Source organism: Nesoenas mayeri (assembly GCF_963082525.1).
Source record: "Nesoenas mayeri genome assembly, chromosome: 1".
Taxonomy (NCBI): Eukaryota; Metazoa; Chordata; class Aves; order Columbiformes; family Columbidae; genus Nesoenas; species Nesoenas mayeri.
In genome coordinates, this window is record NC_137541.1 from 78,769,219 (window position 1) to 78,797,083 (window position 27,865).

The window sequence follows — 27,865 nt, forward strand, 5'->3', positions numbered from 1 at the left end:
ATGAATGCCAGCTTTACACATAATTGGATAAAGATTTCAAACTATGCTCCACTGTCTCCTGGCTTTCCAGTACAGCAATTCTACAAAACAAAAACTTGAGGATTCGGGGTTTGTAACGTGTTTTGCTATCATAAGATAAAAAGCGTTATGCAGAAATATTGTTTATATTTATTTGTTGTAATAGAATTTAGTTCAAATAAAACCTGTAAGTGATGGAAGTGAAAAAGTATTTGTTTGCAAGACTACACTCTAAAATGAATAAAATATGTTTCAAGATTAAAAGTTACAGATGCACAAGCCAAGACCAAATTCTGTTGTTCTTAATCAAGCCAGCTGACCCTAAAGCTACTGCAAATCTAAAACGGTTTACAAGAGGAAGAAATTGGAGCTTTGACATGTGAGTGTACGGTAACTGTATGTCAATCGCCCCTTATAAAGGTACTTACATATGAGTCTGAGAACAGATGCTGCAACAGTACTGAAGCTGGGTGAGATCTGGTGGTTTTGGTTTGGTCAGAGTTTTTTTGATGGTTTCTTTTCTTCCCTGGAAATAATCCAGGGACAGCATATGGAAAATAGAACAGAGATTACAAAAAGGAAGGATTGTTCCTGAGAAAAACAGTATTCTCAACAGAGCTATGCGTGGCTCAGGAAATGGACAACTGACCCCTGCTCTTGAAAGATTTTATCAATGAACAGCTTTTTGGTCTTACATTCAACATTATTGCAGAAGGGTGGAAGAAGGTGACACAGATTATGGTATCTGTTGTATTATTTTTCGGCTTTACACGAGAGATTTAAAAATATGACTATCTAAATGCTGGCCATCAACAGGCAAAAACCTTTTAAGGAGGAAGACAGAGCAGGGGTGAGTATCTGTTAAGCAGTTCCATCTGCTGAAGCCAGTGGTCCACGCAGCCTCTGTGTAATCTGAAGCCTTTTCCAAACACACACCTTGTCCTGCTAGCCAAAAAATAAATACACGATGTGCTCACATCTGGCCCCAAATTAAAACCTAGAAATTTTTAAGGATTACAGTGAATATCAGTCAAAACAATTTTTTTCTCTCTTTTTTTTTTAACCAATCCTCCACCAAACACCTCTCAGGAACAAAGGCTAGGGAAAAGAGTCTCAGTGTTTACTCAGAACCATACAAATAATTGTGCATAATTGTGTATAAGGCTGCCAAAACCAGGTGATCAAGTAGTTTCAAAACACGGAAACCCAAAAGCACCACTAGGTGAAGTCCTGGAAAAGATCAGGTGGGATGAGGGGAACAAAAGTGAGTAACATCAGGGCTCAATGCCAAGTCTGAGCTCTGTTCTGTTCTCTAGTATGTGGACACACATCATTACTTTGTAAAATGGATTACCGCATTTAAACACCAGAGCAGCAGTAGCTAGATTCAGAAGATTCACTAACAAATATGCCAGAAGATACGAGCAAATTTGATGTTATACAGAGCCCCTTCTGGATCAAGGGGAAAGTGAACAACTTGCTTTCTATTAAAAGTTACATCAGAACTGCACAGACAGCACAAAGAATAACAGTTCCATATGTTCGTATTCTGAATTGACGAACATGTTGGCTACAAAATTAAGGCTCACATTATTGTGCTCAGTTCAAACATTCCCCAAGTTCAACCCACAGACCTCAGAAGTAGGTCTCCTCATTTTTCTTTTTTCCCCTTTTTAAAAACACAAGACAGTAAGTCAGACATGCAAACGTAAGAACTAGTTAACTTCTTAAAGTATTCTTCATACCACAAGGTACCAGAAGAGGTTTCAAAATTGCTTTTCCAACACATGACAGCTTTCAGAAGAACACCATTTCCACGGTGCTCCAGAAACAGAGGTAGGAAATGATACACACTTTTTTAACTGGATGATCTGATGCAGTGCAGGTGTTCAATAAAGAAACAAGCAAGCCTACAAGCTGGGCGCTCTCTAGGATGCACAAGTCCTTTTACATCCTTAGATCACCATAGCTGCTCCTCCGTTCACTTTGGGATCTCTTTCAAACACACAGATCCATCCTAAATGCATTTGCTACCTTTGCAAATTAAACAAACTCCATTTGCCAAATAAAAACCCAACAACTTACAACTGAAATACTGAGAATGGAGACTGGATAGATGTATAGCACATATACTCACAAACAACTGCTTATCTAATCAATAACATTATTTTTCAGAAAGGAATATGGTTTGTCCTGGGACAAAAACCGGCTTGTCAGATCAATAGCAATTTTAGACACATTGCAAAAAAAATGAGTATTTCAATGTGACTGTGAGGAATGAGCTAGAGTCTAGAATTCTTGAAAAAAGATGTAATTCTTTTTATGAAGACAAGAAACAGTCTTTGCCTTGAAGAGGAATCTAGGAGAAATCTGAAAATAGGCAGAAGAAGGCAGTTAAGAGGTAAACAGTAAAATGTATACTGGATTCAACCTCAGCTAACTCTTTGACTTAGTGAACAGACACAAACCATTACCATCACTGGAATGTTACAGATGATTTTTTTAATCATCTTTGTCTATCAACCTTAGAATAAAATTATTTATTAAGGACATACACATTTAAAAATAAAGTTTAATACAGCGCAGGTCCACACAGGTAGAACTGGGTTCAGCCATTCCAAGCAGCGTGATAAGATTGTGGACCTTCATCATCAGCCCACTTCATCCAACACACATGCTTTATAAGCAGTGGCAGCAATCCCTTGAAGGTACAAAATTCCCACTTCCAATAACATTGCATCAACAGTACATTTGGACCAGCACGTGAGCCATTTGAAAACTCCTAGGGAAGATTTTCAAGCTCTCTTTGTTACGTTTACTTGGGTTGTTGTTTAATTTCAGTCCTCAAGGCTTTGGCATCTCGCAGACTTGGGGGAGCCTGGCACAGGGTCACACTCTCATCGTCCAGACAGAGGACGATGGCCGAAACCCCCACCAGCCCATTCATGCATTTCAAGGACAACCTGGTCAGCTGCCATCTTTTGGTGTCGTTTTAGAACACGGCTGGCTTTTTAATGGTTTTATCAAAATAAAAGCAAAAAGCTGTTAGTCACGTTTGAGACCACCAGTGTCACAATCTGAGACCGCATGCTCTGTGATTCCTGCCATTTGACATGTTTTCCCTTTGCCCCCGAGACATTCTTTCCATTGAATTCACAACAGAAAGAACATAAAACAGACCTTAAAAAAAAAAGCAATTACTCTTAAATAATAACAAACAGACAAAGCCATAGTAATTTCTGTTGGCATAAGACAAATTAGTGGAATTTAACACATAGCCTGATGAGTACCTCCCACCAAAGGATTAACCATACACAGATGAAAAGATAAGGACTAACCATTGCCAGATAAAAACTCTTATTGAAGCAAAAAGAAATAAAGTTTCAAGGAAAGTGTCGAGAAAATACTGAAAGCATTACAATGCTTGCAGAGTTCCATACTTTTTCAGTAAGTCTGGAATTAGAAACTTGTTTTGTTTATGAAGAGGAATGCATAACATGCTTGACCATGATAGGGAAGAATTGGAACAGATCACACCAAGTATCCTTTCCAGACCTAAGATTTTAAGATGACTATCCAGTATCCACTGAAAGCAAGATGATCCAGATGGTTATTTGTCAGCCTGCTCTCTTGTCCTCGTGATTCCCCCTTTCCTTCCCGATTTAGTGTATTTTTTCCCAGCTTCAAATGAAACATGGTCTCAGCAAACAGTACATGATTTCTGAACCCTAAGTTTGATGTAATTTGTTGGTGAAACAGGGTAATAGTCTTAGTAATGAATAAATCTGCTTGGCATTCTGAAATGTCCAATTATATGGTTAACTTAAGCATGTTAAGAGCTCAAAAGCAGAGCTAAACGAGTAATGAAATTCTCTGGTTTGGCGGCCCAGTTAAAATAAAGGAGGGAGCAGAAATCACCCTAGGCCAAGAAACAGCACCATTTCAAATTAAACCCAAGAGCAGATTTATCACAAAATAAAGTTTCAAATGTATTTTTTGTTAGCATATTTTATTATTTTTAAAAACTGAAACATAATTTAACATCTAAGCACAGATGACAAATTCTGTTCTGAAATAAGGTCTGACAAATTCTTTAACTAGCTTAGATTGATATTTCTAGAATTCTTCCTCTTGTCATCTTTAATTCTTTGGGTGAAACTATTTTAATCATGTTAGTCCTCTGACTTTTCTTGAGTCTTTGCTCCCCATTAAGAAGGCACTTTCATAATGAACATGCCACTTGGTGGTAATGAGCATTTCTGTGTTACAGGATATAGTATGAAATATTGAACTCAGAAGTACAGAAGCAGAATTCAGGAAGCTCCTGAGAATTTCCTACTTTGAGCTACAGATCTGTTTTACAGAACACAGCAATGGGTTTGGTTGATGGGGCGACAGAAGGGACGTACTACTCCATTGATTGTACTTTTCTTTGCATAAGTCAGTAAATGCTACTAAGATGACACAGGAGTCTGAAAGGCTTGACTTCCAGAACTATGCACACACCGCTCATTATGCCAACATACAAAAACCAGAGGAACACGAAAAGACAGCTCATCTTGTGTTCCAAAACGGCTTCATGCAAAAGTGCTGCATGGGGAAACTACAGAGAGGGAAGCTAAAAAGACAACAAGAATCTTAAATTAAAATATTTTATAATGATAGAATAACTTAGGTTGGAAGGTCCTTTGGAAGTCATCTGGTCCAATTCAACCCAACACACAGACAACTTAGTAACTTGTTTTCTTATACTTTTCTTCTAAAGAGAAAACAAAATAAGCAGAGGCATAATCATTTACAAAAGGATATCAAAAGTCTTTGTGACTTAGATAAAAAACATAGCAAGCAAGTCAACTAAATTATTAAAAAAAAAAAGGAATAAACCAGGAAGCCTTTGACATGCCTTCTATCCTACCTGCTGTTGATTTAACACTCTCCCTTTACACACACCTTTGAACTCCAAGAGGAGGCATGAAGTGGAACTTAAAGAAGAATATAAGATGGTGGCAGATCAATGAGGATGTCTCAAAATTACATTTTTCTCTTAATGTATTTTTTTCACTCTATTGAGGTCCAAAATATAGACATTTTACACCATTCTTTGGCAACTGATACCAAAAAAGGTAATACCTTTAAATGCTAAGTTCCTCCATGTTGGGAGCCTCTGGAAGCCACAGATCTGGCAAGGGCTTGACACTGAATGGTTCATTAGCATTTTAGTTCAGTGTTCCTCAACCAGCTGGTATCAGCAATCTAAGAGGATGGTGCAAGAGCTCTCTGACAGGCAGATATGGCAGATTCCAGCCTCCAGGGAGATCTTTTCCCAAGCCTGGGAGTCTGGATGTAGTTCTCAAGAATGCTGTTTTGTGCTACTTTCCAAGACTCTTTTGCCTTCCCGGCCCACTCCCCCCCCCTTTTTTTTTTAAACCAAACATTATTTTTTCTTGTTAAACTCGGACCACCGTAGTTGAGAGAGACCAAGAAGCTCACACATAACGCAATACATTTATTATCTGTACATCGTAAGGTCAATGCTACGAATAGGCTCACAAATAGGCTGAAGTCTGAGATACATGCACCTGGGCTTTTGTCAGTACACTATGCCTCCAAGTGTCCCATGGGAAAACCACAGTTCTCCTGTGTAACCTTTAACAGGAACCTCAAGTGATATCCTTTCACACAAGCTGAGCTAACTAAGCATCAGGATTAGATTAAGTCAGACAGCCAAGAATCCTCTATAATCAGTAGAGAGAAACAAGAAACTCCATAAAGTAATTGACATTTATGCAAACAAGTAGAGAAATGAGAAAAAAAGAAAGTAAAGGAGACTAGCAGAAGTTTTCTGAATGGGATTTAGGAAAATAGCACACCTAATATTCCTTGCAACCTTCTGAACTCTTCAAAAGAAACAAATATGGAAGGGACCCTGAGAACAAAGATAATATGGCCCTTTGGAAATGGTAAGGCTAGATCTCAAAACTGTTGTTTCTGAAAAATCCTCTCTGCCACATGAGAGATTTATATATATTTTATTGAAAACAAACAAACAATACTCACTGTATAACTTCATATTCTGTGCAACTTGAGACTGCATTGTTAAATACTTATTTCCAGTGTAATTAATTTTAAATACTGGAGAACAAAAAACTGTCTTGGAGCATGAATGGCAGGAGGGTGCACTTCACACTATTTCTCCTTTCCAAACATACCTTTACACTTCACTTAAGAATGTAGAATGGGAGCATAATACCTCATTCATTGCTAACAGCACTATGAATGAAAGGCTCTCTGAACATCTGTTCAATGATATTTAATGCATGGTCTAATAAGCATTGGTATTTCCCGCTCTCAGATTTGTAAGAATTACATATGGGCTGCAATTCTGTTGACAGATCCTTGCTCTTCTGGAAAGACTCTTTGCCCAGTCCCTAAGGCTTTAGTTTAATTCTTTAAGGACATTACCATATGCTTGCAACTCTGGCTAGTTACGTTAAGCCAGGTTTGATCATGGCATTGGATACACATTGTCTAAATACCACACAACATCAAAAGCCACTTCCCAAACTAGCTGTTGCTAGGAGAGAAAGGAATGACAGAGAAACACAGGAACAGAACACAAACCAAAGTGAACCAGACTACGTTTTTCAAAGGAAACAGAAACATTTGGGTGTCTTCACGGAGCTGGCGTTTATGAGGCATTATCACAGAGTTTATATAGTCACGTCGACAGCCTCTTCCCAGACACAGTCCCTTTAACCCATAGCAGAGTTAAAGCAGCGATCACAAACAACAAGGAAGCTCAGAAATCACTCTCCTTCTTCTTATCATACAAAGCAGCAGAAAAAAACACTTGGATTTTTTACAGTTCTGTACTTGGAACTGCAAAGCATATAAGTTAGTTTTGATTTGTAAATGAAAGATAATTCATACACTATTTAATCTTTTAAAATCCAGTAGAGGAAGTTATTTCAAAGCTTTACTTCAGGGTAGTGGAAGGACAAGCAATACAGAAAGCTTTTTGAGGCTTATTTGCATTTGAGCATGCACGGAGACGAAAAGAAGATCTGAAATTTGTGCAATATTAGTCACACTTAAGAGGTCCAAGATAATGACAATGCAAGAGCTAACACAACATCTGCGTGGAAAGAAACCTGACCCAGAATAAGTAATATCTTTCTTGGTTTGTAAAGCTCTCTATGGATGTCATCCAACATATTTCGTAGATCTGCTCTCTTTCTATTCCCTTGCTGCAAACTTGCACTCATCTCAGGCTGGCTGCTTCCTCTGCTCTCCACATAACCTCAGCACTTCTGCTACGCCAGCCAAGTCCTCTGCAGTTCTTGCTTTCTAGAGTAATCTTCCCATACATCTACACCTGTACAGCTATCCTCCTCCCTCGTCCTCCCCCTCTCCAATTATTCAGCTTCATCAATGGTATTACACAGCCTTGCAGTTTTGAAACACAGTTCAAACGAAGAAAAAAGAAAATCTTCAGCGAAAATAAAGCCATCGGAAACAATGTGGTATTATCCAGCGTACACAGCTGTATGTAGAAATGACTGAACAGGAAAAATACAAGGATGAAAGCATGAGTGCATGCAATGTTCAGAATGAGGAAAAGCTGAGAAATGAGCCAGCTGAAAGTCCTTACCAGATGCAGAAGCTGCTACATTGATCCACATTGCTCAGTGCTGGTTATCCTGCTGGGTCCTGCATATCATTTCCACAAAAGACCCTTAGAAACTTCCACTAGATAAACAAACCATTTAAATTTCAGCAAACTATTCTGTTCACTTAATACAGGAGATTTTTCTGATGGTGACTGGCTGCCTTAACAGCTTGATACAAGGCCATCCTGGTTGTGTGCCAGGATGTCCTACACGTGTGCCACCCATGTTTAGTGCTCACTGACCAAATCTGGTTGGCCACTCCAATGCAGATAAATTGTTGAGGACTACAGAGGCAATGGAGAGTACCCTGTCTTTTGAGCAACAGTCACACTATGCTTAGGTCAAGCTTGAAGCACAAGAAGAAAGCTTTGCATTTTCACGGAATCACGGAGTATTAGGGACTGGAAGGGACTTCAAAAGATCATCTAGTCCAATCCCCCTGCCAGAGCAGGACCACCTAGATGAGGTTACACAGGAAGGTGTCCAGGCAGGTTTTGAATGTCTCCAGAGAAGGAGACTCCACAACCTCCCTGGGCAGCCTGTTCCAGTGTTCTGTCACCTTTACTAAGAAGAAGTTTCTTCTCAAATTTAAGTGGAACCTCCTGTGTTCCAGTTTGAACCCATTGCCACCTGTCCTATCATTGGCTGTCACCAAGAAGAGCCTGGCTACATCCTCGTGACACTCACCCTTTATATATTTGTAAACATTAATGAGGTCACCCCTCAGTCTCCTCCAAGCTAAAGACCCCAGGCTCCCTCAGCCTTTCCTCATAAGGGAGATGCTCCACTCCCTTCATCATCTTTGTTGCTCTGTGCTGGACTCACTCCAGCAGTTCCCTGTCCTTCTTGAACTGAGGGCCCCAGAACTGGACACAATATTCCAGGTGTCGTCTCACCAGGGCAGACTAGAGGGGAAGGAGGACCTCTCTTGACCTACTGACCATTCCCTCTTCCATATGTGAGATTACCTGGTATAATCTCTCCCTGTTAAAAATTTCTTGTGAGGTAGCACAACGTATTTTAGCACTGCCTAGCAAAGGTACTCCCAGACCACACAATGATAATTATTTGTACTTTCAAGAGAATTTTTTTTTTCAAGAAAATTTTCAAGGAAATTATTTTTTTTTTCTTTTTTGGGAGGGTAATTAAAACAATGGCAGTTATTTTTCAGTTAAATGCATAGGGAGAAAGCTAAGTTGTACAGCAAATGAGAAAGTGATGGCCTAAATTACACTCCACAGAGACAGATTTGAGTAAATATCACATACTATCCTTCAAATAATATAGTATTGTTATTTTTTCCTACAGCATTTTGTAGCCTTGCGCATTTGTCGAATTAAGAAATCCCACAGAAATTATCCATAAAGTAGCATATGACAACCACTACTTAAACTCAGTTTTCCATAAACGCTACAAAGCAACAACGAAATTTTGAGGAGATAATTCTCTTACATCAACAGCTAATTAATCACTTCAAACCTCTTGTCTCTGTTTGTCAAAATACTGTAAGTGTGTGTGTGTGGATATATGAAATCTAGCTCTTAAATCTTTCTCAAGGAAGCCAATATTACTGGAGAACATGAAATAATGCACCAAATAACAGTGATCTGATAGTGGGGAACAAGCTGCAAAAGTGAGGGGCACATAGCCAACTCTGCAAAGACCTGAGAAACCCAGTTGAGGGACCAGATCGTGTACACTTACTGATCTTGAATATGACAAAGAGAAAAGTAATGGAAAATGCTGACATACATCCCCCAGGTTCTGCCTACTTGGAACAAATCTGTATTTCCTTGTTGTTGATATGCTTTTCAATAGACAGTATAGATTAATGAAAACATGCCTCCCAGAAAAAAAAAAAAATGAAAAAAAAAAATATATATAGTTTATGAAACATTTTAGACAGTAACCTTGGTAAGAACAGTGGATTTTTACAAATTAGCTCTGAATTCATAAAACTCACATGAACAAATTAAATTGTAGCCTTTGGTCTATGCCAAGCCACCAAGTATGAAATGAATGGTAGAAACCTTAAATATTTGGTCACTAGGCCCTGCATATTTTGTAAGTAGCAGGCATTTCCATAAGCCTATTAACCTTTTGAAACAAAGGATCACTTATGAAATGTAGGAAGCCCTTCAAATCTGTTTTTTTTCTTTCCAATTAAATTTTAAAAATAACTACTAGAAAAAGGAAAGAAAATGATACAGCAGTCTTTTCCATTTACAATTGATATTCAGGTGGTGATAAGGATACATTAAATAATGTTTTTCCTTGCATAGGCTGAGCAACTGGATGCCTTACAGGGACAGGTAAAACATCAAGCCATTCAGCCCTAAAAGACCAAAAAAAATTCCACAGTTGCAATACTAAAATTTCAGAAAAAGAAAAATATGAGCACTTGCTGAATGTTTCAAATAAAGGGGATGGAAAAATATCAAGTAAAAATATACTCTGAAGAGCAAATGGTAATATACAACAATCAAAATACTTGATCTACTATTTTAACATTATTTAGCCTGTTCCAATGGCTATTACTATATTGAAATACAGTTTCTAGACATTCTACAATTTGACCAAAGCTAAAATTAAGTGAAATGAATTCACTTAGTCAGCATGACAACAGACACCTCATCATCTGCCCTGCAGCATGAATGCACCACCAAGACCTTGATCTTGCAAGAACCTATAAACATCCTGAAGCCATAAGCTTAAGCAAATGTTCTCACGACAGCCTGGAGAGCTAATGTTAACTCAAAAAAGTAAATATGCTGTTCTGGTTAGTTGGGTAGTAGATAACTTCTTGTATCATTGTCATTCCAGTTCACATGACTTTCCTTTCCAAAAAAATTGTTGTGCTCATTCAAGATCCAAAGTTTCTGATAAAAGAGACAGAAGTCATAACGTTCCTAGAGCCAAAGTCTCGATGTTGTTAAAAAAGCAAGAGCAGTTCAGAAGACAAGGCAAAAATACCAATTCAATGAGGAATGAGAGTATGCACTGGGCTCATTACACATTAGTCAGGTTTACACACAATTTAAATATTCAGAAAATTGTAGAAAGGAGTGGCAAGCAAGAAGGTTGTGTTTGCAAATAAAGATTTTAAATCTCTCTCATGGATTTTATTAGAAACATGAAACATAGAATCATATAACAGTTTGGGTTGGAAGCAACCTTCAAAGGTCATCTAAGTCCAACCCCCTTGCAATGAGCAGGGACATCTTCAACTAGATCAGGTTGCTCAGAGCCCCGTCCAGTCTGGCCTGGAATGTCTCCAGGGATGGAGCATCTATCACTTCTTTGGGCAACCTGGGTCAGTGTTTTGTCACCCTCATTGTAAAACATGTAGCACCTCTCAGAAGCAGAATGACTCCTGGCAAACTGGATGACTAAAACAGCCCATGAGACAGCTACTGTGTGCCTGATATTTGCAAAAACACCTCTACATGATCACCATCAGCTCTTGCTGCAAATTATGCCACAGGAAAAGAGGAAAACAAGCCAGCAGGACATTTAGTCATGGCTGCTATTAAAAAAGTGAACAGATGAAAGCTGTATGTAAAATGGAACAAAAAGCAAAAAGAAACACCCCACACCAAAATGTTCAACATGAACAGTGAAGAGATTCAGCGTTCATTTAAAGGTTTTATCTTCAACCATCTGTGACCTAACTTATTATTTTATAGTCATATATCACTTATCGCTACATACTGTGAGGAATAGAAAAAGAGGGATGGGGGAAAGATATTTAATGACAGAAAGCAGAGTACTTACTAATTTGAATAACTCCCAGAAATGTTCTTATCTACTGAACAAACATTCCCAGTGTTTTAATTAAGTCAAGCAGACAGGGATCAAATGAACATGTATATACAGCAATTTAAGAATAACTCACAGCAGTGTAAGATGCACTTTTGTTCTTGAAGCCAAGCTAGGCCTTGGCTAGAATCTTGGCTAGAATCTTCCCCCCCTGCCCCATTAGGTTAGAGTACAGGGGGGAAAAACATTCTAGAAAATATGTTGTATGGAAGCTCTTTAAGCTACTTTGTTACTTAGTATAAAGTTAAATGTTTTCAGAATTAAGTTTTCTAGATAAAATCATTAGTAACACTATTATTTAAAAATAAATCTGCTGCTAGGGAGGTAGAACACTCAGTAGTACCCATTGCAAAAATTTAGCTAGAATTACCAACAACTGCTCAAACGGAAGGGTTAACATTACAGGAACCAATGTCTACTTACAGTGCTTCTGTCCATTAGCGGAGACAAGGCTGAGCTGTAGTGGCTTCCCTGACACGAATCTGCGCAACCACAAATTTCACAATGCCTTTGAACATGCATCATCAGGCTTTCACAGGAAGGAGTCACACTGATTTGTTTGCTCAGCATCTGTTACTGCTACATATCCAACAGTAGAATTATGTATGGGTGCAAAATGCAAGGCTCAGATGGGCCATCAATGTGATCTACCAGTCTGCCTATGCAGGGGGTGAGGAAGCAAGGAGACCATGCTGAAGTTCAGAACTTCTTCCGTATTGTGCTTTTTGTGCTTAACTAAAGACCAAGTAGTTTGCATATGAGGCTAACATGGATTTAAGCACAAGCAAGACCAACAGGCATGCCCATGCAGTTGCTCGCTTCGTTAGAATAGGGCAGAGAGGGAAGGAATATATGTTTCTGAGATGGGAGGAACAAGAAACATGATTTGGGCCTCTTGGACTTCATCCCCAACAATTCTGCCTTATGTGCAAGACACTTAAACTCTGCTAAAGGTAAAACACAAGTAACTGCAGCAGTCCTTGATTGCTTGAGTATTCCTGAACACTTTTGATCTTCTGCCTGAATTTGCTGTCTTTGAAATCATTATTTCTGTTGATTTTTCTAAGAGAAGAGGTTTATCTTTAGAAAGCACAAGTGGAGCATCACATAATTGGTCACAAACTCTCACGACACCTTGAGTTTCAAGTCAAACTAAGTTAACAGGCAATTCATTACAGAAGAAAAATGTGGGTGGCTGAGTGCATCTTAGAGTAACTGTTTCTCCACCTTATGGAAAAACAAAGTGACAGGCATTCTGAAACATGAGCAAAGACCTGAAGGTGCAAAGGTGTCACAGTAAGACCATGGTCATGAGAGAATGGAGCAACGTCCTTAAATGCCAGAAAAAGGAAATGATAGAACAAGTCTAGGTATATATATATATATGTGTGTGTGTGTGTGTGTGTGTATAGATATATTTTTTTTTTATTTATTTTTTTTTTAAAGTAGGCTTCCAAGTGATCTGTTATTCATAATGCAGAAGAATGGAAGAATTTTCCATCCCAAAAGAATATAAGAACATACTTCAGAAATTGACTTCAGTGAGAAACCAGGACAGGATAAAGAATAGCACATTTATTCCATTATTTGACAACACAGTTCTTGTCCCTTCAGAGCAGTGAAGACAGTTTTACAGAACTGCTCCATTACACCACAAAACTGTTATGGCATACTCCACTTAGATATATGTCTGTTCTTCCACATCAGCATAATAATTTCAGTTGAAATCAATGCAGACAACACATAACCAGCAAATTTATGTCTTACATCTGTCTTTAACCTACCACCAATCATATAAATATCTGAGGTCTTTATTTCAAAACAGATTTTAAATACTTCAACTAGTCAATCAAAATTTATAGGAAAATGCTCACTATATATAGTCCAATTTAAAACTCACGGCTCTAGATAAATTTCACTGTAATTACCTAGAAAGCATCAAAATCCTGTAGAATCAGTCAGCTGCATACATTCCAAGAAGAGGATAACAACAAGCCCAACCAATTACAGTATGCATCTGGAAAATTAAGACTTGTGACTCCTGAAGATACTTCACGCTTATATTTAAGATTCAGGAGTCAAGAATAAGAAACTCTTTGCATTTAAGTGTAGGCTTAGGTAAAGGATTTTGGAAGGACGACAGCACCCCACCAACAAACAAAACACACGTGGATGCCAAACAGTTTTCCCTGAGTCTGTGAATTCATATTAACATCAGCAAGAGCTGCTAAATGCTCCCTCCCTTTGGTGTTGACTCTCATTTTGTGCTGGCCCTTCATTTAAGTTCACCCATCCTTTTTTTAAGCTCCTAAATTCATTTGTTCACAGATTCCCCATTTTCAAGAACACAAGAGGAAAGAAAGCAAACATTAATATCATTACTAAAATCCACCAAACTTGCACATAAAACTTCTTTCCAAGCAAAAGACCCAAGCAATCATCTTTCAAAGTTTGAAACCAAAAAGATTGTATCACTCCCATACCTAGCAAGTATTTAGAAATCTAAAATTAGCATTATTTTTAAATAGTGTTTAACTAAAAGGACATAGGGTAAATTAAATGGGAGAAAAATATTATTTTAAATATCCACATGTAGAAACTTTACATATATCGCCTTCATGATGGCGTTTGCCTTTTGACCAGATAATTTGTCTCATTTCTCTGCAATTCTAACCTTTCAACTCTCAGTCATTATCATTACAAGACAGGTTGCTATTGGGAAAAGAGGATAATAGATTATGTACTTCAGTAAAACCCCTGCAATGGAAAGGACAAATCAGTAAACACACAAAATAAGCATGTAAATATGCATGGAGATAACCAGTGAGGGAAAGTTTTCAGATAGCAAGAAGCTGTAGGAAAAGAGTAGAAACATGTCTTGGCAGAAAATAAGGAAGGAGGCAGAGCCCTTATTGGGTAAGGAAAAGAGAAGTGGTGGAAAATGAGGATTACAAAGATGAGAAGTAAAAATAGGCATCTTAAAAGAAGCACACAACAAGTCAGGAAACAGCTACATGAGAAAACAGTAGTAGGTAATGACTCCGCTCCTTCTGTCTAATCGCCCAAAAGAGCAAGCTACATGCTAAAGGGTAAGTCACAGAATGACTTCAAGGAGTTCAGCAGGTTCTAGTCTCTCACATGCAAAGCAGCCATTTATGATGGGGAACTGATTTAACTGTGGTGACTAAAAAGAAAGCAATGAAAATTATAATGGTGCTTAATATTTCAATGCTGAAGACACAGACATCGCTAACATAGAAAGGGAACTAGAAAGCTCCTGGGAAGCCACTTAGAGTATAGCAAGAAGAACTCACTTTAAGGATAACAGGTACTTCAGACAAAAATATAACACTGCCTTCAGACGACACAAACACCCATGGCACACTAAGAGCAAGCCCTTTGTGGAGAGCCCAGTAAGGTCTATAGAGCTATTTACAAAGCCCTTCAACACTCTTGTGAATCTCATCCCGAACATCTTGCCCACTGTCACATCAAAGTCTTGTGAGGGTTGAAAACAAACCAGATTTCCCCAGTCCCAGTTGTGTTCTCCAGAAACTAGAAGTCAAGACACATGCATGTTCTCCATAAAAAACTCCAAGGAAAAGAAAAGGTAGTTTCTGGAGTAGTACTCATGCCTGCCTCTCTTGCTTCTCTCTCTCTATTCTGTGCCTAAGAAGACTTTTTTTAAAATTTTTCTCCACAAAAATAAAAGAACTATTACTTATATGAGACAGACACGTGAGGAAAAAAAGAAGTAAAGGTTTTGCTAGTTTTGTAAAGGTAATGTGTCGCATGAAAAAATAAAGTCAAATTGCACTACAAGCTTGCAATCCTGTCATAGCATGCCCCAATTACCTCAGTCTTGACATGGAGAAAGCATGGTCTCTCCAAGGGCCAGAATGATCCAGTCCCAAAACCTTCATGAGCCAGAAGCTATCAATTAATGTGCAAAATTATATGTAAAGATTTTATAACGCAAACTCCCAGTGTCACAGCTGAAACTCAAACACTTGATTTTAGAGTCTCGAAGAAGATATAACAGTGTATTTCCCCCATCACCTCCAATACACACCTATTTCTGATGCTTCCATGAATTTTCTTTTCCAAACATGCCCCTCAGAACAATCCTAAGCAGAAGTGTTTCCTGCTGATACAGGTTGTGCTCACAGTATCTGTAGGCCATCAGCGACTCAAATTCCAGTAGCTAGTACTTTATAATTTGTTAAATCAGTCCTAAATCTACTGAGTATTAAAATAAGTGTACTGCAGCAGTACATAGCTATGCTCCACCAATCCTATTCAGACACCCTAACCTCAGGGTTTTTTTTAATTCCAAGGAGTCAGAAGTGCAATATATCTGGCTACCCTAGCATCAACTCAATGATGATACCTATGATATTGAACTCAAAGGTTGCAAACAATAACATTCGGGGATAAGAATTAATTACTGGTAAGGGCTGATAGTTTTATGTTTTGATAATATTCATTTCAAACTAATTTATTTCTAGAGACTTGCTCTATTATCTCAGTTTAACTGTTCTAATCATCACATCACTTGCTTTTTCATATGTCTATAGCAAATCTAGGGCAGAATCTAAAAGCAAACAAGTCTTGGTACACAATCTTTCCCATCCTATCTGGCTTTTTAAGATATCATATTCATTGCAAATCTTGCTCTATGCATGTATAGGGAAGTAACTAGTGTATTAGAGAATACAAAAAAAAAAAGAGGAAAAATTACTAATTTGAAAGGCATATTTCAAATCCACTCTGCCTCTTTCCCTGCTGTGCTCATGAAAGCTCGGGATATAGTTTCTTTCAGATTCCCCAAAGGCAGGGCTAACTCTCTCTCATAATTGGGGAGAACTGGCAGGCGTGATATCACTTTATGCATCACCTGAAGGAAACGATGGAGAGCATTATCAAGTTTGCAGATGACAGAACTTTGTGGAGGAGCAGAAGAGGGGAAGATAGTTCAGTACACTTGTGGGCAGGGGCTGTCACCCAGAGGGACCCAGACAGGTCACCCTGGGGAAGAGATGGATTTGGTGGTCCTAACAGTGGCCTGCCTGTGCCTACAAGGGAATGAAGCCAGAGAATGAAGACAAGCTCTTCACAGTGAAGCATGGCCAGAGGCTGAGAGACAACAGACATAAGTGGAAACCAGAGAGGTTCAGAATAGACATCTCTTCTATCTCTGCTGTAATTTGGTTTGTCACATACAGGAAGTGCCACAAAGGAGAGGAAAACACCCCTCTGTGAGGAGGGGTTCATTAACCAACTCAACTTTCTAGAGAAGGGAGATAATACAGGACCTAAATAAACTGCCTGCTCACTACAAAGAGCTTTGAAAAGAGCTGAAAATGTAATGTAACTTCTGTGAGTGGTTTTAAGATCCACATCTTAGCTTTGGACCTGACTTCAGACTTCCTCACAAAGTTCCAGTCAACTAAATTCATTCCTGATTGAAAGGAGGACAGCACTGAAGTTTATTTGTTTTTCTGGAGTAAGAGTGTTTTGGTCTTTGTTTTTACTAAGCTAACTATGTACATCAGTAGCTAGTAACTAGGCTTTCCAAGTTTAATTCCTTTGTTAGTATGTGTTAACATCAGTATGATGTGAGATGGATCACTCAACATATTCTAGTACTTCACTTATTTGACCTTGGATGAACAACTCAGTTGGCAACAGCCTATTTAGTGAAGGCATCCCTTATTAAGATCAACCCATTTCAATTATCAGTTCTCACGAAATCCTGCATCAAAAGGAGAGCTTAGTGATTGGTTCTGAAGGGAGGGAGGCAGCAGGGGGAGGAGAATTAAAAAAAAAACAAAAAAACAAAAAAAAAAACCAGCAACAACAATAACTCCTTCTTATTAATCCCTCACAGAACAGGCAGTTTTCAGAGGGATTTGTTCACAAACAGCTAAAAGGATGTGAAAAGCAACACCGCCCTGGCCCTCTGACATCCAGGTTGATGTCTCCTAGGGATGATGAGCAGGCAGCTTTCACAAGCCGCATTGCATAACTGCGTAGGGCTCAGCACCGGAGAGAAGGGTGGGACTGGAAGCTCACAGGGAGTATTTGGACATAATTTGAAAAAACAGATTTTCAAACAGGCCTTATTAAAGGGGCATCCAAACTTTATCAGCCCCAGGAGCAGCCGTTGTTTTATCCAGTCTAAACCAGAACAACTTACTGATTGCATTTTTATTTTTTTTTCCCTGGGAAGCGAAGGAATCAGTCTGGCACACTGATTCGTGGTGTTACTACACTGGCTTTCCTCAGCTGGAACATTCCTCCAGCATCCCATGAAGGGCTATTAATAATAAGTAAATCATGAGAACCATCTGTCCTCTGCAGAGAGGAGGGAATGTGGAACTGCAGCGGGTTTCCTCTTGCTGCACAGCGTTGACCCCTTCCTGCTTGTGAGACCAGCCCACATTATCATGAGAACTGAACACCTACATCCAACACACAACATTTTGTCTGCTTAGCTAAACTTTATGTTGCTTAGAAAGAAGGACTAGATTTGGGGGCACATGGGACAAAAGACAGCATAACAGTATGCTGGAAGAAAGGATATCATCTATCCCTTCTCAACAAAACCTTAATCAGTTGGGTTTTTTTAATGTTGCACTATATGCTTCTACTTCCATTGACATCCTTCATTCAGGCTAAAAGCCACTATGTGCTAATAAAGACACACATATATATTAAAAAAGAACTTTTAAAGTGTTCTTATAAGAAGACAAAAAAATATGTTTTCCATGAAAAATCACTCTTTAGAATAGTGTCTGCTTCCAATTTTTCATTAAAACAACATTATACTGAATTTCCATCCACAACAGCAGAATATTCTTCTGCCCAACTAGGAAAGCTCTGCTATCACCAAGGCAGAGAAAAAGTAGGATACAATTAAGCAAACACAAAGGTGATGTGATATACACTCATAAATGAAAGAGAATAGAAAAGGAAAAAACTAGGCACTTTTAAAAGTATCTTTTAAGAACAGTATGTTTTTGCTTTTAGATAGGCATCTAATCCTCTGTGCCTCATCAGGAGGAAACACTACTTGTCATCAAAGGAAGTTATTGTTCCCAGTTAATTAATGACCGTAACACGCCTTGGGATCTTGGAATGTAACATATTATTACTATTACACAATGCAGAGGTCTTTTCAATCAGTTAAGTATTTCTATTAATGTGTATAACCCAAGTGTGTTGTGCTGTTTACTTTGAGCGTATCCTTTCTAAGCAATTTCACAATCTCATCCCAATCCTGCAAAATACAGTTTGCAAAATCTGCAAATAGCTATAAAAACATCAACCCTTACTGATCCTCAAATAAGATCCACATCCTACATATCTTTTAAAAATGCCACTGCTTACTCCAGCCAGAAGTACACAGCATTACAACATTTTGCTGACAAAAAATACTTTTGTGATTACTTGTACTGAATACTGCTCTGGTGAACTTGCAAAGATGCATACAGCAATTTCCTTCCCAAGTGCTGTTCCTGCAGCCAACACTGCACTTGCACACCTCTCCTTACCACAAGAAACTCCTCCTGACTTAAGGGAGCAACATGGTACATGCAAGTTTACAAATCTTTCTAAACTGAGGACCAAAAAAAGGCCCAGTCATTAAGCCAGAAAATATTCATTCATTTCTATATCAGCAGATATACAGTGAAGTTCTAAATTTTTTACTTGAGAACAAAAGACATCATGGATGTTACCATGTTTTCTGACTTAGAGTGTGGACCTAACAGGAAAGAATTATTATATTCTGCAATACTTTCCTAACTAACATGAATGCATGTACAGCCTTTACCTCATCAACATCTTTACAGTTTCACATTTTCTTCGATCATCATCCTTCCCCACCTCACAGTTTGGAAGTGAGCTTTATAGCTTCTCCTTTAGGAATAAAGAAAGCTTAAATCAAAACACTGCTAAGTGGTGCTAGACACACAGAAATATTATTTATGGCAAGCAAAAAGATAAAATGAATCAACATATACATACAGAATGGACATGTGAACCACTCAAGTCTGGAGATCTGGAAAATCATCCCAAAGGTTTAAGAAATAAAGGAAAGGAACATACTCCTGTTCACAGATACAGGAAATTTCTGTTGTGCCTCAAGCATTTGCCAACAGAACAAGCTGAAATTTGATTGCTAGAACCACAGAGCAATAAAGAGTGCCCCAGTCAGAACCAGCATAAAACCACAAATAAAAAGCAGTCCAGTGTGCCAAAGACTGCCTGAAACCGGGAGGAGGCTAGGGTTTTTTATTTAGCAAAGATGAAAAGGAAAAGTTCTGATGTGGTTGTCGGAGAGGAGCACGTTTCACAGCCACTGAGCTGTGGAAGCCCAGAACTGCCCTCCCAGAGCTTTCCAGCCCCACACAAACAGTTTCAGCTTCTCTCCACAGTCCTGCAGAGCAGCACCAGCTTCTGGCTTTAAAGTCAGAACAAATACTCTGATGCCAAAGAAACATTGCAGCAAAAGCCCTGCAGGAAGTACATAAAGGAGCAGTGCTGAGAAGTTGCTCTCCCCTTTGCATCTCATGGTTGCAGAATACAAAATAGTTAATGAATTGGATGGGTGCTAGAAGTTAAGTTTAGACATCAATACTCTTTGAAGTAGCAAGATTATGCATCTCTTCTGGTCCTATAGATGCAGTCAAGTAGAGCCCAAGACTAGTGGGCTTTCAGACCGTGAATCTTAACTCTGCGAGATCAGGAAAGCCAATGGGTGAACTGGTGCTGCTGAGCATTAAGACTCACCTTTTGGATCATGTACAAAGAAACCTGTAGCTGTTCAACTTACCTCTTAGTTTAATTCACAAAGCACAGACCTCACAAAAACTGCCTTGCCTACATGTGTCATTGGGAACCTATTGGGATCTCTTCAGCCAAACTAGGAATGCATTCACCAAACCACGCATGCACTTCTCATCAGGGACGATGGCCTGAGAAGGCAAACTGCCACAAAAGAGCAGCACAAATCATTTAAAAATGATAACATTGCTTCTTCAACTATTTTCTTCTAGAAGAAAGAGTGTACAAACAGCTGTATTAGGGCAATGAAAGGACCTCTGCAGCCCTGCTGTAGTCCCACTGGGAAAGAGCACAAAATGGTGAGAGGTATAACGAAGCACCACCTATGCTGCCTGGTTCACCAAGTCATTCCGTCAGAGATAACCAAGGCTTATGTATTGTTCTGAACAACCACATATAACAGATTCACACAAACTAATTAAAAGGTCAGTAACAGGGTAACCAGGATGACAGTGTAAAAAAGCAGTGTAAGAGACATCCAACATGGTGCTAAGCGTTACCAAATCCTCACAGTCAATACATAAGAAAGCATATTTTAAATAGATAATCTAAATATGTTTAACCCTCTTGCAATTCAACATTTGGCTTTGTCTTTATCTATTATTATCTATTATTATTAATATACCATTCAATTGCTTATGTTTCTTAAGGGGCTTCACCTACTAGAAATACAATATGCTGACAGTTATATATGCCTGTATTTTACATATGTGGCATCAATATTCCGTCTGTATTGGAGTACATGTATGTATTAACACAGTACTTAAGAACTGGCTTTAAAAGAGTCATCATATTCAGTTCAGTGAAGAAAACTGTGGTAAAGCTTACCTGAACTAACTCATCATCCGGCAAGGAAATTGATTTCTTTTAAATATCTGCCGTAAGACCAAATTTATTCCCAAAATACAAGAAAGCAGGAACAACTTTAAAATATACTTCCAAAAAACCTTCTAGTTGTACAATGCAAAATTCTTAATTACAAGTTTTCCACAAGAAGAAATATTACAAGCTTTCTTACTTATCAGATATTGATTTAGAAGTCCCATTGTTTATAGAAAAGACATAAAATGAAGTACAGCACATCTGATCATTGGGAAGTTGTATTTTAACCAGGCTAGTAAGCCAAAAGATAAAACAACAGTGTGTTGATATCTACGTCCACTAAAAGCACTTTTTTGGAATCTGTTATAATACAGAATTCTTAAAAATATCCTCACATGACCAAAAGTACATACAAGTGGAATTTGATATTATTTTCTCATATAACACTGGCTGTAGAACACATGACCTAGGGACATGACTGTGTCCCTAAATGGCTACAAATATGGATCTTGCTGAAAACCAGATGCACTTACTTACGCAAATGTTTTCCCGATCTAATTTCTGCACAATAACGTTTAAGAGCATATATATATATATTTGTTTTAATTTTTTGATGCACTGGGATTATTTTCCATTGCTCAGGACAGGAAAAAAAAAATAGAAGAAAACACAAAGTAAGTACAGAATATTGAAATCTAGTAACTCGCAGTCTACCAAAAAAAACATAACAGGTTCTGCATTTCTTGGCCTTTTTTTTGCTATAACAATCACAAAGAACGCCATTTTAGTTGATTTAGGATACATTACACAGCATAATTTTGAGTATTTCTTTTAAAAAACACATCCATCAAACCACAGCTTAAAACAATTACAGACTCTTGTTCACTGGTAAACTTAAAGCTGGCAGAGTCAGATAAAAAAATTCACTTGCAGTAAATGTCTAGCCAAGCCCAAGCCAAAATAAACTCAGTTTTGTTTTACTGTGTGCTTTTGTTGGTTTTATTGTTGCAGCTACACCAAATATCCTGAAAAAAATACAAACACAGGCACTGAGTCAGGTGATGGTAGCTCCCCATTATCAAGGTTCTTCCAGGCAAACTAGAACTCACCTCAAACTTTCAAGCTTGTTTCCCTTGACCAAATAAAATTCTACTTCTATTTCTGCATATAAAAAAAAATAACAGAATTAGCATAATTTTAGGAACTCAAAAACTAACAGACAGGACTATTAAATAGTAGTTAATGCAGCTGACCCTGCTTCCCAACAGCCTATTGTAAATATTTATAGGAGTTTCTAACCACAATAGTTGGGTCTCCTGGATGTCTTCACCTGGAACACTCAAGCCATCATGCAAGTAGTAGCTATGAACAGGAGACTATGTTCACATTCAGAAGAATATTTGCTATTTAGCTACCACAAAAAGGATATTTTTTTTCTTTAAGCTGTATCTTCTAGAGTAGAATACAAAGTACATCTGCCCATGGCTAAGAAAATTTAGTAATCAATCTGGTTTCAAAAAATAAAAATATTGAAATTAAGAAGAAGCAAGTTCCTGCATGTTTGTCTCTAATTGCTAAAGACAAACTATCAAGTTTCATTGTTTTCAACAAAATTTTTAGTAACTGACAAATTAATTCTGTAAAGATTTATTGGTAATTTTTTATTGTTTTTCCTTAATACCATGTTCAAATTTCTATTACAATAGCAAGCAGTGAAAGATTACACATTTGAAACTCTAATATCTTGAGAAGGCATGAAATACTGAAATTCTACAAAAACCTAATTAATGGACCTCTTCTGTGCTTCGATGTAATCCCTTTTATCCCTTGGAGCAAGGTATAGAAAAGAATCTGGTTAATATGGATAGGAGTAAGAGAAAGCCTTTTTTTTTCCTTCACATACAACAAAAATCTCTCTTGTTTCATTGCCACTAAGTTAGTCAAAGCAACCAGAGTCCAAACGAAGCAGCAACATGGCAGCTGAAGATTTTTCTGAATGTAGAAAACAACACTGCTCTACTCAGGAGTTGAAAACGGAGACTCAAGTCTATTATACACCTTGTTTTGTATCTGTCTGCCTTTTTCTTCAGGATTCAACCAGAACTGGGTTGCATTTCATTATCTCATAGGTTGGAAATATTTTAAAGTAAAGCATCATCATCATTTGTGGGTCCTACCTGGAAAGCCAGGCAAAATCTCCTGCCCCACCAAAAAGGGAAGAGCAATACAACACAAGTTGAGGGACAGCCATTCAAGTCCTACCCTTTGCTTAGTTATGACGCCTCTCTTTATATTTTGAGGGAGAAATAAAAATAATTTTCATCCAGTAAGATATCTGGTTCATAAGGAAAGATGCCCGTAGAAAGAAAAACCCTCAGCCAGTGGCCCTGAAACATGTTTGCCATACTGGAGCATACCTGAAGTCTTACAGAGATAAGCCAAGGGCTCCTGAGGAAACAGAACAAACAGGAAAACACTGGTGAAATACTTCAATGGATTTAAGGAGTGTTCCTCTAAGAAGCTGATGTGGCTAAGAGTCCAGCTGAAGTGCCTCTACACCAATGCACGCAGCACGGGCAACAAACAGAAGGAGCTGGAAGCCATCGTGCTGCTAGAAAGCTACAACCTCATGGCCACTACTGAAACTTGGTGGGATGGATCAAATTACTTGAGTGTGGCTATCAATGGCTACAGGCTGCTCAGAAGGGACAGGCGAGGAAGGAACAGTGCAGGCATTGCACTCTACATCAAGAGATGGATAGAGTGTGAAGAGCTGTCTCTGAAGAATAGCCACGAGCAGGTTGGATGCCTATGGGTAAAAATCAGAGACAAAGGCAACAAAGGAAACCTTGTGGTTGGTGTCTACTACAGGCCACCCAATCAGGAGGAGACTGTTGATGAAGCCTTCTTACTCCATCTACAGGAGGCATCGTGTTCACAGGCTCTTGAACTGCGGGGGGACTTCAACCACCCCAACAACTGCTGGAGAAGTAGCATGGCAAGCTGCAGGCAATCCAGGAAACTCCTGGAGTGCTTTGAGGATAACTTCTTAAGCCAGGAAATAGACAGCCCTGCCAGGGGAGATGGAATACTGGACCTGATGGTCACCAATGCAAGCGAGCTATTGGGTGACGTCAAGATTGGAGGCACCCTGGGCTGCAGTGATCATGCACTGGTGGAGTTTGGAGCTCTGAGGGATGTGGGACAGGGAAAGAGTAAAGTCAGGACCCTGAATTTTAGAAAAGAAAATCATATCTTAGGCTGTATCAAAAGGACCATGGCCAGGAGGCCAAGGGAGGTGATTCTGCCCCTCTGCTCCACTCTGGTGAGAACCCACCTGGAGTCTTGCATCCAGCTCTGAAGTCCTCAGCACAGGAAAGACATGGACCCACTGGAGGTGGTCTAGAGGAGATCACCAAGATTATCAGAGGGATGGAACACTTCTCCCGTGAGGGCAGACTGAGAGACTTGGGGTTGTTCAGCCTGGAGGAGGCTCCAGGAGACCTTATTTTGGCCTTCCAGTACTTAAAAGTGGCCCATCAGAAAGATGGGGACAGACTTTTTAGCAGGGCCTGTCACAATAAGGGGTAATGGTTTTAAACTAATGGAGAGGAGATTCAGGCTAGACATGATAAAGAAATTTTTTCACAATGAGGATGGTAAAACAGTGGTCCAGGTTGCCCAGAGAGGCGGTAGATGCCCCATCCCTGGAGACATTCAAGGCGAGGCTGGATGGGGCTCTAAGCAACCTGATCTAGTAGAATATGTCCCTGCTCACTGCAGTGGACTAGATGACCTTTGCAGGTCACTTCCAACTCAAACTATTCTATTAATTTTGGAGGAAGAGAACCAAGTTTGTTTTCCTTGTTCTGTATGGTTTTCTGTATGTGGACACTGTGGTGGGAGCCCCATAAGAGCTAGGTGACTGGCAGAAGTGTCTGACAGGACAGGGCTTCACAGCTGCTTCCACTTACTCTTCTGGCTTGGTAGAGGACTCTCTCTCACCAGACTGCTGCCTGGGAGGGCACAGCTCTCCCCTGGAATCCAGCCAAAGCCGACGCTCCCTGGGAAGGGTCATGCTGGCTGCAGCAGGAGTACAGGTTCACACCTTTTGCGCCCAATTATAAATACTCCATCCTAATAGTGAAATGGACCAACAAAAGTTCATCTTCCATTGTCCACCCAGTTCTAAATACAGTAATGACATCTAGATGACTCGCTGGATCTTGCTAAAATAGAAACATACAGAACAGTTTCCTGCAACCACTGAGCCAAGTTCCAGTGCAGTAACTGAGTCATGACATGGCAAACCAGTCGTGAATACACAGGCACTCAAGTGCTCTCTTTAAGAGAGTAAATAGGAAGAGAGAAAAGCATCTCATTTGGCATTAGCTTAATTCACAGTCTCTCATGCACTTTCTTAGGATATCTCTTGACTGTTTAGATTTCTTTGGGAGTTTCTAAGACTATATCTTTGCAAATCCCCTACAAAATACCTTGATTACAAGGTATGTATGCAACAACCAAATGGAAAAAGGAGTGTATCAGGCTTGACTCAGCAACAAGTTAGACCAGTGATATTAACCATGCTTTTCCACACTGTTCATGTTACTGTCCCTCATGTTGCTACTTTAATTTGAAACACTCCACAGAGCAGTATTTTTTACCCTTAATAGCCTGAAATTCCATGTTCATGAAAGATTAAAAGAGTCACACCAAGTACAATGGTGAGGAAGTAGCAGGCATGCAAACATAAGCATAAGGCTTTATGTGACGGTACTTCAACAGGAAAGCAGTGCCAGCAGGATATAGGATTTTGCATTTCTTGCTTTTTCCATTTCAGTGACAAACAAGGGATTTCAGTCAAAGGAAAAAAAAAAGGCAAAAAGCAGAAAGAAAAATGAGACCCCCTCACATCCAAAAATGAAAGCTACAGGCGCTAAACCCACAATTTATGTAGGTTTTCTGAATGCTTATGGTCTTTGGTTAGAGAAACAGGATGCACTTCACAACGTCCAAAATTTGACCTGCAGCATATTACATTTAAGTATCATTAGAGTACAAGTAAGACAGTTCTCATGAACGCTGAGCACCCAACCATATCCCTTACCCTCCCTGACAGCCAGTGGGAGGCAGACTGGGGAGGGTGAAGAAATGAAGTTCCCCAAATAGCAATATGTGCACCAACAGCATGGCATGCATTTGCTTCCCTGAAAAAAAACCCAAAAACCTAATTTAGGGGACTCCTAACTCTCAGTTCAGTCCTCTTAGAGCAGTCTATCAGTTCTCCTTTCCAACATAGAAGTCTTTGTAGAGCCACAATGAAAACTGAACTGTTAAGATGATCTAGATGAAAAATACCTCCCTGAAAGAATGTAAGATTCATCTCAAGTTCAAGGAATTACATAAAAACCAAGGCAGGAGCAAGCCTTAAATATAATGGCCATGCGGGAAGTCAATGGTCTATCACTAAACACTTGTCTGTGTATCAACAGGCAGAGCCTGCTGACATGCTGTAATGATAAAATGTGCCCTAATGAACACAGGTGCTGTCTTGTGAGTATATAAATCCAGCTCAGTTTTAGGCTGGTGACAAAAATTAAACCGATCAAGGGCAAAAAATATTTTAAAAAATTATGTTTTCAGCAGGATTATTTCCCGACAGCTTACTGTGCAACTGATTTAATAGCAGTACTGGTATAAAATGGAGAAAAATGGTGAGGAAGCAGTATTCCTCCATCAACGGCCACCTGAACTTAACAAGATTAACTTAAAGTAACTATGAAACCACAGCCAGTTAAGCACTTTGAAAATCATAGTTTTAGAAAACCAACACAAAAACCAGCACAAGCCCAAAACAAAAACCACCAAAACCCACCACAAGCTAGTAAGGGAAAGAAGCAGCAAGGTATCTTCATTTGGGAAATATATTTGTCTCTACTTTGTTACAAACAAAGCCTCACACTTCTTTATAAATGCAGTATCAGCTGCAAAGTCAATTCCACTTCATTGCAGCGTTTTACCTAGTAATCCATGCAGCTTTCAAAATTATTTTCACTCTTCAAAATAAAAAGAAGCATGCATGTTCTCCATTGGATGGAAAAGTTAGAACTTGATTAAGTAACAAATAAATTCCTTTTTACAATAAAAACTTGCTTGCTTGTACTACGGATATAATAACTCATACACGAGTTTAGGTGAATCACTTTTTTGCTTTTTTGTTAATGCACTTGAAACATTAGGAAAGACTATACTCGAACATCTGGAAAATGGATTCTGTGATTGTGAAATCCAGTTTGTAAGCAGAAAATCCCTCTTCTGGGAGAGAAAAGAAAATGGACAGCCAAGGCACCTCCAAAGGAGGAAGATGATGGGATTTTTGCTTGCCTTCAAACTCAGCATGGGTGAATAAAAACAGTTAAATAATCCATCCTTCCAGTGTACTTCATAAGAAAAACAGTAAAACCCCACAACCAGGCCTGTCACTCAGTGAAAGCAAAGCCACTAGTGTAATCCTGACAACAAGGCTTTTTCTAGGTGGAGAGAGGTACATGGAAAGATTGAGAATACAAATGAGTCCTCAGATTGAACACTGCTATCCTTAGTTTTGGCACTCAAGGGCAATAACAAAACATCAGCAATCATTTCTACAGGTCAAGAGCTGCTTTTTTTTTTTTCGGTTTCAC

At 38.9% G+C, this 27,865-nt stretch overlaps 1 protein-coding gene across 1 annotated transcript in view; it reads right to left on the bottom strand.

Moving 5' to 3' along the window:
• The window catches only part of PDE3A (phosphodiesterase 3A), a gene marked incomplete at both ends in the record, with an annotated part of 257,863 nt that overhangs the window by 146,891 nt on the left and 83,107 nt on the right, over positions 1–27,865 (bottom strand). The gene's annotated exons all lie outside the window — the stretch shown is intronic.